The following is a 16,705-nucleotide window of genomic DNA, read 5'->3' as shown; positions in this document are numbered from 1 at the left end:
GATCAAACTTGAAAAGCCCCAAGTATGGGAACATTGCTATTTAGACTTGTTTATTTTATTTTATTTTACTTTGTTTATTTTCTAGTTTATTTGATTCGTTTATTTATTTTATTTTATTTTATTTTTGGATGGTGTTACATTCTCTTGGTATGATTTGGATTAAGTTTTGAGCATGTTATTATGGAATATTATTTGATTTAGGGTTATTTGGGATGACCCTAAATAATGGAGGATATCAGGAGGTTAAAGATATGAAAATGAAAATGGTTGATAACCCATTATTATTTGGGATATCTTGTATTAGCCTCTATTAAAATCATTTAATTTGATTTTGAGCACTTTGATTTGAAATATTATCCTCGTGATTTAATCAAAGTTCATTTAGGCGACCCTAAATAATGTGAGATTTCAAGATGGAAGGTTTTATTGAGGATAGGATAACGGTTGTTGGATCACGAAGTTTATTTTTAAATTTAAAAAAAAAAGTTTTATTTTTTTATTTTTATTTTTGTATGCCGATCTATCTTTTGGCGATAGTACTTTCATTATCAAAGTTTTCATTATTATTAATTTTTTTTTTCTTTCTTCTAAGTGTCGAGTTGTATTTTGAAAAAAAAATTTAGGGGTGTCAAACTATTTTTGGCAGTACTACATTTTTTTTAAAAAGATTTTTTTTTATGACATGTGTGCGTGTGACAGCAAGCAAGTAAAAGAAATAATAAAGGAAAAGAAGGTGGTTTTTTTTTGAGTTTCTGCCGATGGCAACCCATGTTTTTCAGGGTGGTGTGCCCCTAATAGAAACCTGTTTTTAATTGCCGAACCCTTAAAGGTGGTGTGCTATTAGATCTTTTTTATTTTTTCTTTTATTATCTTCTCCCCCAAGTGGGTTTTAACAAAGAAAACAGCAAAGAAAGAGAGAGAACGTCTCTCTCTCTCTCTCTCCTCTCTTCGTTTTCTTTGAAAGATTTAGGAGCCCTTTGAAATCTATTCGATCTAGGACAATTTTAAATGAGAATCGCCCTTTCTTTTGTCGAAGAAAATCGCATAGTGTGTTGGTTCAGATCAGTATAAATCCTTGATTCAAGGTGAAAGGGTGGGTTCTCTCAATCATAAAAAAAAAATATGTTTTAAAAGGAGAGTGAAAATAAAACCCAAAATCTTTGAGTTAAAAAAAAAAATCTGCGTTGGTTTTTTCGGTTTGAATCAACGAACTCAAACCCACTCTTTCAATCTTCCCTTTTAATCGAATTGTGGGAATACTGTTGAACGTTCTGGGTTGTTAAATTGAGAGAAAGAGAAAGAAGATGTGCGGATTCACGAGTGTAAGCAAAGGAGACTTAGAGGATGGGACTCTGTACCCAGGCTTGAGTTATGGAGAGAACGAGCTTCGATGGGGTTTTATTAGGAAGGTGTACGGTATCCTCTCTACGTAGATCCTTCTCACGACAATCATCTCCTCTGCGACGATCTTGTAATCTCCTCTCAACAATCTTTTCAGGGGAAACTCTGGACTCTTGTTGCTCTTTGCGATCTTGCCCTTGATTTTGATGTGGCCATTGTATATTTATCATCAAAAACATCCATCGAACTTCATATTACTTAGACTCTTCACTGCATGCTTGAGCGTTACTGTTGGCATTGCTTGTGCAAACACCAAATAATAGTACTTGAAGCATTGATTCTAACATCAGCCGTGGTCTTTTCCCTGACTAGATACACTTTCTGGGCTTCAAAGAAGGGCAAGGACTTTAGCTATCTTGGACCTATCTTGTTATCAATCTCATTATTCTCATCCTTACTAGTTTTATTCAAATGTTTTTTCCCACTCGGACCCACGTCAGTTGCCATCTTTTGGTGTTCTTGGTGCCTTGATTTTCTCAGCATATTTTGTTTACAACACAGACAACCTGATTAAGCACTTCACATATGATGAGTACATATGGGCATCTGTCGTTTTCTATCTAGACATTCTCAACTTGTTCCTCGATCCATCTTGCGGGTGTTGAGGGGTATGCAAGTCAATTAGCACTGACTCAGGTCCCACCTTATAACAAAACTAAGAGGACGGTCATCCCTGATGTTCTCAATGCTTTCAGGCGTTAGCTTGAACATAAATATCGTTTATTGGGCAAGCTTTCACCACCTGAGGTTGGAAGTGACCACCATGACACCATCAAAGAATTTGTAGAAGAAGGAAGGGTATGGGATTTTTTTAATGTGTGTGCTGGCAGCAAGTAAAAAAAGAGAAGTTTTTGTTTTACCAATAATGCCGGGTCCCACCTTGTTTTATTTTAAAATTTATATTTTGGCATACTTGTTTCACATAAACTCACTGTTTTATAAATTTATTTATTTATTTATTTATTTTTTAATTTGAAAAGACAGCAAGAGTGGGGCTAGTCTTACTAACTAAGTAAGATTTACTTTCTTACTAAGAGTCATTGACTTTGTCACGTGGCACCCGAAAAAATGATCCAATGCCATGTGTTTATGACTAATGAAATTCTAAAAAATTTTAAATATATATATATTTTCAAAGAAATTCTTAAAAATTGATTTTCATTTTAAATTTGATTTCATGGCCGTTCCTTGGATCCAAGTTTAAAAAAAAAACAATGTGAATTTTATTTTCGAATCTAAACATTTCCATCGAAATCTATAAGGTTGTGATATTGTTGGATTGCCCACATGATGAACCACGTGGCATAATGACCTTTAGTAATTTTGAAATCTTATTGGATTAGTCAAGCTAGCCAATTTCTTTTCCCAAAGTTTCTTAGGTAATTTGTTGTGGACCTCTCCACGTGGCAAAAAAAAAATTCAATTTGTTTAAAAAAAAAAAAACAAAAAAGTACATCAATCCTTATAATGATCGTTCTATCCTCAATTCAGTGTTTGGTGAAATCTCAATTTATTTAGGGTCACCAAAATAACCCTTGATTGGACTGTATAAAAATAGCAAATATATATTCAGACTAAATTACATGTTTGCTTCAACAATCAAATCTGATTGCCAGTCTTCATGATTTATTGCCTATTTAGCGTGCTATGATATCGATTGGAGTATATGTTTGATGGGTTTATTTTGGTCCTGGTATGATGGATTTGTGCATTGTCTTGATTATTATCTCTATGATATCAATGTTGATTGGTTTGATATGGACTCATGGACCCATGTGTTTGAAAAAGCCCCGGGCATACCCCACCCTGTTTTGCACACACCACATGCACGTTTAGCATTTTACCCACTTACATGTCCCATATAGCCAACGTGGCACTAGTGCGTGGCCCGATCTCTTCGGAGATGCGAAGTCATTCATGAAAATCACAACTCCAGTCACGTACCTTAGGGTATATCAAACTGGGGTATTAATATCGTCTGATCAGGTGATTCTGAGAAGTATATTGATGCACCCAGGTTGTAGTGACCTGAGCCTCAGACCTATTGTGAGCCACACAGTCACATGTCCCGATTGCCAACGTAGTACTAGTACGTGGTCGGTCCCCTTGTGGGATGCCAAATCATTTATGAAAGCTACAACTCTTGACTCATACCCGTAGGTATATAAAAGATAATCTAAGTATATCGATTACACTTCTTGGTCAAAACTGGTGCCTAAGCGAGATCTTGCCCCGTTGTACCCTACTGTACGAGGGGGATAGACTACGTCTATTCTAGACGAGAGGTATTTAAGTGGGCCCTTGCTCAGCATTGTGCGCCACCTCTCAACTGGAGATCAAACTGGCTATTTTTGGCTTCAGAGAAATGAGTTGAGGTTTTAGATTATCACCTATACGGTATATCAAACCAAGTCACCACGTATCGAGAGGTATATAGGTGTATTTGGGCAAGGGTGGCCAGATAAAAATGCATTGCACGTAGTAAGCTTAGAGTCTAGAAACCTTCCCTGTAGGTCATGACTCGAACTTATTGTGGGTATTCCCGGGTTGTTCATTGAATAGGACCTTATGATTGATGTATGTAAATGATATGAATGATGAGATCAGAGTGCATGATTGTTCTCAATGATCAAAAATTTTATTTTTAGAAATTAAAATGGATGCACCGACCCAATAAATAATCCATTCTTTTGCAATAATGGCTAGTTCATCTCGATCCAACAATCATGATGGGCCGGGTCATTTAAAGCAAAATCAAATTATTTTCTAAATTCAGGTTTCAACCCATTTTCAAAGAAAAAAAATGATTTACAAAAGGAAAGTATTTTTCAGAAAAAGTGTTTTTCAAAAGAAGTGTCTCTAGAAAAAATGTTTTCCAAGAAAAAATATTTTCCAAAAAATATTTTCCATAAGAACAAGATTTTTCGAAAGAAAAATATTTTATAAAGGAAAATAAAGATATTTTACATGAACTTTGAAAACGTACTAAAATACCTATGGATCTAGTTAGTTCGTAGCTAATCGATTAACCTATTTGAAATAAGCTTTTTGATCAACTTTTACATGATCAAATGGATCAATTGATTACAAGCAAAGAAAAGTCTAATTTAGTCCATTCCGTTAGATTGGTCTAAATAGAACTAACAACTTGATTGGATGTGTAGTTTCAAATCAACAGGTTCTTATTATTTCATTATGCTTGCATATGATCAAATGAATTAAATTGATCACATCACTTTACCCATCGGACTGTAGGTCATTATATTAATTTCTTATTTTGATAAACCTGGTAATGATAAAGGATGCATCCGGATTTAATAAAAAAGAAATATTTTATTTGGTCGAAATTGCTCTAAGACATTCTACATCATCCTATTTTGTTTCTTTACCCCTGTCATTCTGTCAAGTTATATAAATTGCTACCTAAGTATAGTCTCTATTATTTGGTCAAATCCTTTGCCCTTGTTGATCGTGATCTCTAATTTGTTTCCGAAGGATTATCAAACTTCAACACGGTTAATCTACGTCAAATCATGCAACATTTTGTGAACCAGATGAATCATGCTTGGCAATGCCATCCGATGGGGGCATGCCAAGATAACGAAGACAAAGATAGAGGGGATTCAACGACTAGAATCAATACTTCAAAAAAATATGAATTACTAAGCATGCCTAAATACGACGAAACTTCCTGTCCAAGAACTCACCTATGCTCATATGTTAGGGACATGCATCTTCGAGGTTTAGGAAGTGAACAAATGGCACAATTATTTTGCACCACTCTCAAAGGACCCGCTCTTAAATGATTGATATTGTTAATACAGTCTCGACTTCATACTTGGGAAGAAATCATGGAAGAGTTTACGAAGCATTTTAGTCTGAAGGTCGCTAACTCAAATCCAACACAATCGACAGTTAATGTTATTAAACAATCCAAGCCTAGAAGAAAGTTGGATAATCTTGGGATGACTTTAAGTAGTGCCTTGAGGATGTTAATAAAGAAAGGACTATTACAGCCTAAATCCGTACCCAATGCCTCTCAAAGTAATGACGAAAGTCACCAGTTCTGCGAGTTTCACCAGGTTACAAGTCATTACACCGACAAATGTATATCTCTCCGCCATGCTATTCAAGACCTCATCGACGCAAGGAAGATAACCTTTAAGTGAAATGTTGAGTCTGCTGGATAAAATACCATTTAGTTGTCCTAGTCTTTCCATTATTTTTTGTCTCGTAGTGTCAAGTTTCAAAGAATATTTCTTTTTACAAGAGTCATTGTTCTAGGTTAATAATGAAATCCTTTTATTCCAATGAAATAAAAAGATTCTTTCGATTATCATGTGTGCAACAAGTCTTCAAATTTTGAAAATGAATTTGATTAAAAATTGAATCTAAGGATAATTCTTGAGAAGTGCGAATCAAAATTGCCAATCCCTAGAGGAACATGAGAAAATAATGGACTTACTTAAGGAGTTCAGAGATGTTTTCGCATGATCTTATGAGGATACGCCTAATGTGAACATTAATATTTTTCAACAATGAATCTTTGGTCTGATGACATGGGCACAACATATATATCTAGAATCGGAGGTTATTCTGACACTTCGAAGATACATCGCATCTCGAGGGAGTCATGGTCAAGAAAATTTGGAGCATGAATTACACTCAAAGAATCAAATATCACCAATGAGTTCAAATACTCAAAGTAATCTATCAAATTGGATTAAACACTTCAAGATCACAGCGTTCAGAATTTACTATCCTGGGTGTTAAGGAAATGAACATTATATAATGGATGCCAAAAAGTAGACATCAAGTAAGGGGCAAAAAATTTTCTTTAGAAAAAGTACTATCTCTAAGAACCAGAATCAACACTATAAGAGAAGACCAGCTCAAGTACTTAATGTTAAAAATAAAATCACTTGTTCAGAAGTTCGAGCCCAACTAAGGCAGATCAGTTATCATCAAAAAGACCGTACAAGGCAAAGCATTAACTAACCTCAATCAAATTATGTGATATCCCATTTAAGGAGGCCTTTCTTTGATTGATACGCTTTTCCCAATCTCACCTTTTTAAAATATATATATATATATATTCCTTCGCTAGCCCCTCTATCCAATATGAAAAGATAATCCTTTTTTTTTTCTAAACCACACCAACCAACCAACCTAGGGGAGGGTATTTCGAACTACGTTTACACCTAGTCCCAAACTAAATTGGGGTACGTAGGCAACCTGAGAAGTTACTTCAGGCCCGGTTCAAAAAAAAAATAAGGATTTCTACTCCTAGAAAAAATGAATAAATAATGAAGTATTTTTTTTTCATCCAAAGTCAAGAATGCCAAACTAGGGGCATTTTTTTTAAATAAAAAAATCAAAGAAAAAAGATACTTAGAAATGGAGAGTACATTAGACTAGGGGCATTTTTTTTGGGATTTTGAACCATATATCATTTCTTTCTAAACCCTCCTAAGCCCACCTAAAAAGTCCTCCTAGGTATTATGTAAAATGGTCAAGGAAAGTTCGTGCTGTCGCTAATAAGGATCTCTTAATGAAGAAAAATAAAAGCCTGCTAAGTTGAAAACCCGAAAAGGGCGACTTAGGAAAAAACTAAGGCAAGCTCACAAGTTTGAAAATCTGAAAGGACAACTTTGGCAATAATCAGAGCCAAGAAAAAAAAAAGCTCGCTAGATCGAAAATCTGAAAAGACGATCTAGGCAAAAGTCAGAGCAAACTCGTTAGATTGAAAATCCGAAAGGACGATCTAAGCAAAAAGAAGAGCATATAAGAAATAAAATTCCTAACCTACTAAATTGAAAATCCAAAAGGACAATTCTGACAAAAGTTAATGCACCATCAAAGAAGAATCCGAGAGGAGAATCTACGAAACTTCCTGCAAGGCTTATGCCGCAGTAGAAAGATTAGACGAAGGATAAAAACTCAGAAGACATCGAAATCATCTTTGATTTTCGAAGGAATGTTCATTAGATTAAATGATCTGAAAGGGAGAAAGACAGATTAATTTTAAACTTCGAAAGAAAAATTCAAACTTTCAATGTTCATCAAATTTTGAGTTTTTCAAATAATATTCAAAGTTGCACATATGATGCTCTTAAGAGTCTCAGAATTTCAAAGGATGAGGTCACTTGAGTCAAGCATGTTCGTCTATTCTTTGTCATCTTTAAATAAAGGCATTTTTTTATCTCAGTCGTAGAAGTTCTTGTTATGTTTCATGTGTTCAAATTGTCTGTTGAGCAATCTTGACCTAATAAAAATTAACCATCTCAATAAATCCAGATATTGTCAAATCAGGTTTATTAAGAAGAAAGAAATTCTGATTTAAAGATCATTTTGGAACATGTGCCTAAAGAGAATGAGATGCCAAATATGTTTTGAACAGAAGTTTTCAAGGTTTTTCTTTTTAAACTTTCTTTCCATTAGTGTTTATTCAATTTTTTTTGGGATAAAAATATCGCAAAATTTGTTGATAACTCAGATCTTTCCCCAGAGATTTTCTCAACCTTTAAGTTTTATTCTACTCAGAATTTATTTCCCAGATTTATTCTCAGATTCATTAATTATTTCCATGATTCTTTCCAAATTCAGTAATGATTTATCAGATTTATTCATTCCTAGATTCAATCATTCCTTTCCAAATTCATCATTATTTCTCAGATCTGTTCATTCCCAGATTCATCTTTCTTTTCCTTACTTTCTCTTTCCCAAGTTATTCATTCTTTCTTAGAATCATCCACTCTTTCCTAGATTTATTCATTTTGCTCAAATGCCGCCAAGGGTTAACTTGGATTTTGCTCAGTTGTCGCCAAGGGTTAACTTGGATTTTGTTCAGTTGCCGCCAAGGGTTATCTTGGATTTTGCTCAGCCTGTTGCCACCTAGGGTTTGCTCGAATTTTACTCAGCCAGTTGCCGCCGAGGGTTATCTCGGATTTTGCTCAGTTGTTACCAAAGGTTATCTTGGATTTTGCTCAGCCAGTTGCCGCCGAGGGTTTGCTCGGAATATGCTCAGCCAGTTGTCGTCGAGGGTTATCTCGGATTTTGCTCAGTTACCGCCAAGGGTTATCTTGGATTTTGCTCAGCCAGTTGCCGCCGAGGGTTTGCTCGGATTATGCTCAACCAGTTGCCGCCAAGGGTTTACTCGGATTATGCTCAACCAGTTGCCGCCGAGGGTTATCTCGGATTTTGCTCAGTTGCCGCCAAGGGTTATTTTGGATTTTGCTCAGCCAGTTACCGCCGAGGGTTTGCTCGGATTATGCTCAGCCAGTTGCCGCCGAGGGTTATCTCGGATTTTGCTTAGTTGTCGCCAAGGGTTATCTCAGATTTTGGTCAGTTACCGCCAAGGGTTATCTTGGATTTTGCTCAGCCAGTTGCTGTCGAGGGTTTGCTCGGATTATGCTCAGCCAGTTGCCGCCGAGGGTTATCTCAGATTTTGCTCAGTTACCGCCAAGGGTTATCTTGGATTTTGCTCAGCCAGTTGCCACCAAGGGTTTGCTCGGATTATGCTAAGCCAGTTGCCGCCAAGGGTTATCTCGAATTTTGCTCAGTTGCCACCGAGGGTTTGCTCGGATTTTGCTCACCCAGTTGCCGCCGAGGGTTTGCTCGGATTATGCTCAGCCAGTTGCCGCCGAGGGTTTGCTCGGATTATGCTCAACCAATCGCCGCCGAGGGTTATCTCAGATTTTGCTCAGTTGCCACCAAGGGTTATCTTGGATTTCGCTCAACCAGATGCCACCGAGGGTTTGCTCGGATTATGCTCAGCCAGTTGCCGCTGAGGGTTATCTCGAATTTTGCTCAGTTGCCGCCAAGGGTTATCTTCGATTTTGCTCAGCCAGTTGCCGCCGAGAGTTTGCTCGGATTATGCTCAGCCAGATGCCACCGAGGGTTTGCTCGGATTACACTCAGCTAGTTGCCGCCGAGGGCTATCTCGAATTTTACTCAGTTGCCACCAAGGGTTATCTTAGATTTTTCTCACTTACCGCCAAGGGTTAACTTTGATTTTGCTCAGTTACCACCTAGGGTTTTCTCAGAATTATGCTTAGTCGATGCTCAATTTATATTCATTTTATGCTCAGATTTGACTCATTTCCAACTCAAACTCTTTGAAATCTATCTCAGATTTTGAGCCCACACACTTGCATAGTTGTTACATCAGTCAAGGAGAATTTTCTAAAATTCAAGGATCTGACACTGCCAGTGAGAGCTCGCGCTCAAGGACCTGACATTTTTGTAGTTCGGGGAGAGTTTTACCCTCAAGGATCCGAATACCCCGACGAATTGCTAAATCAGGCTGCAAAATGAACTGTCACTAGCTTTGGCATTCAGATATCGCACTATCTACATAAATAGATTTGCTATTTAGTTTGCTTCAACCCTCTGCCAAAGAGGGGCATCTGTAGACACTCCATTTTTGCATCCGTCTGATTAATCAAGTCGTCAACCCGATCGCAAAGGTTCTCAATGATGGATGTGTATTCCATTGCTTTATTTTGTTACCAGATGTGTTTCAGAAATCCAGATGAGGTATCTCGAATTGACAAAACCTTAGAAACCATGCTACGCTAGGAAAATACGACCCCAGAAACATAGTAATCATCATCTTGCAGACCAAAAAGAAGTTTCACGATAAAAATCACTAAAAATTGACCAAATTACCAAAATACCCCTAACCTCAAAATAACCCTAGAGCTTACGTTACATTTAGGAAAACTCTTTCGAACACATAAAACAATAAATCGAAACCAAATAAATCATTTTACCAATTTTCACAAAATTCGATAAAATTACGAAAATGCCCCTCATAAAGTTCATGATCATTTCACATAAAAATTTCATAAATGATACAAACTAATATTTCCATTGAATTCCTTATGAAAAATCGATTCTAAAACATCTTAGAACATTAAAAATCGACTTAAAACGTGAAAAGTCCTCTCCGGGGGCAAAGCGGTAATTTCACAATTTTCATAATTAAAAATTTTGAAATTAATAAATAAAACATTAAATAATTAAAGTGAAATATTAATGAAATTAATTTGAAATTTTGAACCAAAGAAATCGATCAATCGGACTCTCATGAAAAATTGTTGAGGGTTCGTGAGATATTTCTTTAAGGACCCTTCCATTTGGGGGTCCAAAGAATTAAAGATATAATAGAAAGGGGTTCTCCAAAAATTTAAAGTCAATCAAGCAAGACTAAATTCAAGATATTAAAGTCAATCAAATGAGACTAAAGTCAATCTCATAAGACTAAAGTCAAAACCCTAAATCAAAATCCTAATCTAAATTAATCAAGTCAATCTCATAAGACTAAAGTCAAGACCCTAAATTAAAACCCTAATCTAAACTAATCAAGTCAATCTCATAAGACTAAAGTCAAAACCCTAAGTCAAAGCCCTAAAGACTAAGTCCATCTCATGAGACCAAAGTCAAAACCCTAATTAAAACTCTAAAAGAAACCCTAATCAAACCCTAATGCTTCTAAAAACTTTATAAATAGGAGCCTCCACACCCTATTTTCGTATAAAAGAAAAAACCCTAGGAAAAGTAGGTGAAGAAACCTCCACAACCTCTCCAAAATCCTAATTTTGGAGCCTCAACTCCTTACCTAACACCCATGCTCTGATTTTATCCTAAAAAACACCCAAAAACCTCTAAAAAACATCCCAAAAATCTACAACAAATTCGAAGCACCCAGATCCAAGAAGGAGATACCTTACCTCGGAGATCAGAAATCAGATCCGGAGATAGAACGAAGTAAGGAATACGGTACAAAGAGCCGTTTTCACCAGATCTGAGGGAATAGCACTTTTGCAAATCGAAGGTAAGCTTTTTTTTTATTATTTTTTAATCTATGTTGTCGTTAGCGATGTAGATTTATTTGGGATAAGTAGAGACCAGCAATGGTCGGGCGAGGTTGGTGCCTAATACCTTCCAACCCCGTAACATGATCCCCGGATTCAGATTTTCTGTATTAGATTAGTTTTTATCCATTTTAGAGTCAGTTTGGTTCCTAGACCACAATAACTAGGTGGTGACTCCCAAACCTCAAGGGTCAAAAGTGGATTCGCGCACCCCGCGGATCGAGGGCGTTTTCAAGATCTTCTCCTTCTTTTCTTGTCAGGGCTGCGGGATTATCAACACAGAGTTCTTGTGGCTTAAAAATTCTTCCCCCTCAAGTCATATGTCTAACTTCATCACAGGAAAGGGAAAAAGGCTCATCTTCTTCAGTCAACAAGTATGGATCTTCGTCTATCAAAGGTACAGGGTTTTTCAGATTCATTTGAGCCAACAGGTAACTAGTGAATGCGGGGCTATCGTAACAGGACGGAGATAAACAATATGTATCATCCAAAGTTAAATTAAATTGTTCATAGTTCGTAGTGAAAACCTCATCAGTGAAGGCTATCCCGACAAGGGGGTAACTAGGAGGTTTAACTTGGATTGGATGGATGAGAGAAACATTAAATAGGAATTGGGTGTGAGAAACCATGTTCAGGGTTGGTGGAAGTTGATAGGTAGGTAGTGGATTAGTAGTGACATTTGGTGGGCTAGGGATTGTGATCTTTTTTTATCAATGAGGTTTTGAATGGCATGGCGCAAGGTGATACATCGATCCGTGTGATGGTCAAGATTTTGATGAAATTCGTAGAATAAGTTGGGGTTGTGTCCGGCTGGCAAGGGATTCGAAAAAGGTCGAGGTTGAATCGGGATAAGCAACCCTTTTTTTAACAGTTTTTGCAAAGCTACGGTAAGGGTCATCCCTAAATTAGTAAATTAACACAAAGTTCGAGGTTGACTCGGGTGACCGTGGTTATTAGCCCGGGCCGGGGGTTGAACTGGGGTAACGGAGATATTGGCGATGTAAGTATGGTTGATATTGGGTTTGGGAACATATGATTTCTTAGACTTGTTATCTGAGGGGTTGGAAAGAATCCTAGAGGCAAATGCATCCTCGAGTTGGCTTCCGACTTGTAGCAAGGATTCAAAAGTAGGGAGGTATTGGGCCACTAGGTGCTGAGCATATCCTTGAGAAAGGTTCTTTAGGATAATCGCTACTTGTTCCTTCTCCGAAGGTCTATCCCACATTTGAGTAGCCTTGGCCCTCCAACGACCAATAAAATCAGTGAATGTTTCCCCATTTTTCTGTTTAGTTACTTTCAAATCCCTTCTTGAAGTCTCAATCTCAGTACTGTATTTATACTGATGCCAGAAGGCCTTTGACATGTTCTCCCATGTACCCACAGTAACTAGATCTTGAGATATTAGCCAACGTAGTGCTGATCCTGATAAAGTCCTTTGGAACAATAATGTCATATGTTCGTCACTGAGCCCCATAGTGCGCATGTTGGTAACATACACCTTAAGATGTGTTTTCGCACACCATGTCCCACTGAACTTGTCCATTTCAGGCATCACAAATTTCTCTGGCAAATGGATTCTAGGGATGTGGTTCAGAGCTTTAATGCCTGCTGCAATTTCATCAATACCCTTTATACTCTTCGTAGCTGACTCTAGTTGAGACATTCTGTTAGACAACACCGAATTTTCATCAACATATTCTTCGTCTCCGTCGAGTTCGAAGACTTCACATGGACGTTTCTCTTCTACCTTTTTCCCTTTCGAGTCATCTAGAGGATTACCCGTCGATTCCGAGGTCTGTTCTAACATTTTCACTTTGCCTTTTACATTGTTGATATCATTGGCAAAGGCTGCCAAGATCTTACCGATCTCTGTGAGCTCAGATTCTAAAGCCATCTCTACTTGTTGACTTGGTACTGTGGTTCTTTCTAACCGACTGGACTTACGACTCCAACTAGGAGGTGGGCGCTTGAGTTTGGGCGCAATGATAATCCTATATGACCCCATCAAATGTAGATTTAGTCAATTTCAGTATTACCCCCTTGATAACATTTTAGAGAATCATTTTATTGAGGTTTGTGCACCAATCCATTAATTAATCAATTCACACAATGAGTATTCGAAAAAAAAATAAATATTTATTCAAAAAGAAATATAGTTTTATTGAAAATGATTGACAAACAATATGTTCTTATTAAAACATCTTTCAACAAATTTGATTTGAACTATTTTTACATGGACGCTTGGCTCTATCTTGATCGTCATCAGGATTGCTGTCAGGCTTAACCCTCTTGGCTCTAACAACTGGCTCTTTGAATTCCGCTGGTCCGTCTGGATATCCTAAGGTGCGCTTATTCCAAGCTTTCTCAATGAGGTGTATTAACTTTTCAGTCAAAGGCTCGGGGGAAAAGAAAGCTTTGTGCTGAGGTAAGGATAACTCTGTAGGTACATCGTACTGTTCTGGGATCAGATTAGGATGGTAAAAAGATGTTTCTTCTAAACTAATCAGACGGACATAGTAGGATCCTTTGGTTCCTAGAACAGGGGGATCAGTCATCTACCAAGGGCCCCTAAAATCGATATGACAGGCGAGGCGAGAGTCTAACCATTTGCTCCAAGCTTTGACTGAGTTGTGACGCATTTACAGGTTTCTCTTGGAAAAGTATTCTGGCCCATATTCGAGGTTTGATGGAACCTCTACGATTTTGAAACGGTCACAAAGCCACATATAGAGTAAGTAGGGGCTTCCTTTGAAGCTTTCTCGCTCACCATTTTTTATGGCATCTAAACCTGAGAAAATTTCAGCTAGGATGAGAGGTACCGGGTTGGCTTTCCTTGAGAGTTAAAAGGCTATATCTATGAAGAACTCAAGGATAGTTTGGCCATCACTATTGGAGGTCAGTATGTATTGGGCTAGGATTCCTAGGCACAATCGATAATCTCTAGTGGCTCGCCAGGCTTCGAGTTTTACATTGATAGGGTGACTACGGGAGCGATGCGGGCCCAATAAAGGTACTAAGTTCAATCTCCCGTCATGGGCTAAGACCTTGGCTTCTTCCTTGGAAATGTTTAGTCCTATGGCGAGTTCACCAGAATATCCGGTCTTCAATGAGGGCCTGACTAGAGGTCCTGAAGTGGATATCCTCATGATGCAACAATAATCCTCGTGAATAGGGCATAAATGCATATACCCCATATGGAATATGTGGAGGTAGGGGTTATATTGCTTAGCCATAGCGTGTAAGAGGTTCCAGTCTATCTCAAATTCGTGGAAGTAGAGAGCACTCTTCAACATGAATCTCCCAAAATTGATCTTCTCTACAGGGTGCATTCCTATGACGGTTGTTTTGACTAACTGATCGATTGGGTTGTCGCCTGCGACTAGCATCCTGATTTTACACAAAAGGGTATTTTAGTACTCTTCCAATGGTCCATGTAAAATATCAATATTTTTATTTTCTTCTGGAAAATCTTGTTCTTATGGAAAATATTTTATGAAAAATATTTTTTCTTGGAAACATTTTTTCTAGAGAATACTTTTTTTTTGGAAAACTTTCTTTTCTGGAAAATATTTTCTTTTTCTTCTTTGAAAATTTGATTTTCATTTCGATTTAAATGGCCCGGTCCATCAGGATTGTTAGATCGAGTTGGGTTGGGTCATTTGCAAGAGATGGATTTTTTATTGGGTCAATGCACCCATTTTAATTTTCAAAAACAACACTTTTGATCCTTGAGGACAATCATACACTCTGATCTCACCATTCACATCACTCACATACATTCAACAGGCTCCATTCAATAAACAACCCGGGAACACCCACGATAAGTTCGAGTCGTGACCTACTGGGAAGGTTTCTAGACTCTAAGCTTACTACGTGCAATGCATTTTTATCTGGCCACCCTTGCCCAAGCACACCTATATACCTTTCGATACGTGGTGACTTGGTTTGATATACCGTATAGGTGATAATCTAAAACCTCAATTCACTTCTCTGAAGTCAAAAATAGTCAGTTTGATCTCTAGTTGAGAGGTGGCGCACAATGCTGAGCAAGGGCCCACTTAAATACCTCTCGTCTAGAATAAACATAGTCTATCCCCCTCGTACAGTAGGGTACAGCGGGGCAATATCTTGCTTAGGCACCAGTTTTGACCAAGAAGTACAATTGATATACTTAGATTATCTTTTATACCTACGGGTACGAGTCAAGAGTTGTAGCTTTCATAAATGGTTTGGCATCCCACGAGGGGACCGACCACGTACTAGTACTACGTTGGCAATCGGGACGTGTAAGTGAGTAAAACAGTAAACGTGCATATGGTGTGTGCAAAACAGGGTGGGGTGTGCCCGGGGCCTTTTTCAAACAAATGGGCCTATGGGTTCAATCAAACCAATCATTACATCGCGAATCACATGAATGTTAAAATACCAATCTGATCACATTCCCTCACATCAATATTATGATCAACATCAAACATGTATTCCAAACAAGATTATGGCATGTTAGAAGGGCGATTAAAAATAAATAATTAAATTGCGATTAAAAATAAATAATTAAATTGAATATTGAAGTAAGCCCCTAGTTCCAAGTCTCAAAAAATTGTATGGTCCAATCAAGGTTAATTTTGAGACGACCCTAACCGAATTGATATTTCCGAGGATATTGGATTAAGAATGAAATAACAATCGTCGAGATGAGAAATTATGATGATTTTTAAACAAATTGAGAGAGAAAAAAAATAAAATAAAATAAAATAAAAAATGAGACATTTTAAAAATCAAATCGATTTCCCTTTTTTATTTTTATAAACAAACTTAAAAGAACACACATTTTTTTTTAGAAAAATCATTAAAATGACAACAAGCAAAGCAATAAAAAAAATAAAAAATAAATAAAACCAGAGGCAATGTGGTAGGGCGTTGTTTAGCTATAATAACTGAACATCGAAGTTAATAAAAGGGTGTGGCCTTAGTAAAACGAAAAATTTTATTTAACCTTCGTACCATCTTCTCAAACGATTTTCAACCATGTTCGTCAAAAAAATTAAAAACAAAGAATGATCGAGCTTCTCAATCCAATCGATTTGAAGTCAGTTTGGCCGATTTAAAATTCCTCGTTTATCGCTGATTTCCCGTGATTTCAACCCAGCTTAACTACAATAACCCGCTGCCATTAACGGCTTGTTTAGCTCAAGATCGAAGTGTAAATTGTCCCCACAGACTCCATGAGCCGCGACTTCATCCATAATCAATTTAATGATGGTGAGATCTTCATGTTACAAGCTGGTTGAAAACGAAATACCAAAGGGTTTTCGATTCAAGTTCGAAACCCAACGTCAACTCTTTAAGAGAACAGAGAAGAAACGAAAAAACAGCCCTTTTCTGATTGGGATCTTCCTCTCTCGCTTCAAATCGAGGTTTCTCCATCG

General features: G+C 37.3%; 1 pseudogene; it reads left to right on the top strand.

The window, feature by feature from the left end:
• Positions 1 to 970: 970 nt before the first annotated feature.
• LOC147398250 (BI1-like protein pseudogene) lies at positions 971 to 2,192 on the top strand (annotated as a pseudogene).
• Positions 2,193 to 16,705: the final 14,513 nt, after the last annotated feature.

This window comes from Akebia trifoliata, chromosome 7, assembly GCF_017979445.1.
Source record: "Akebia trifoliata isolate Shusen 1 chromosome 7, ASM1797944v1, whole genome shotgun sequence".
NCBI classification, from domain to species: Eukaryota; Viridiplantae; Streptophyta; class Magnoliopsida; order Ranunculales; family Lardizabalaceae; genus Akebia; species Akebia trifoliata.
The sequence above is the reverse complement of the archived record's forward strand: the minus strand, read 5'-3'. Positions and strand labels throughout refer to the sequence as shown.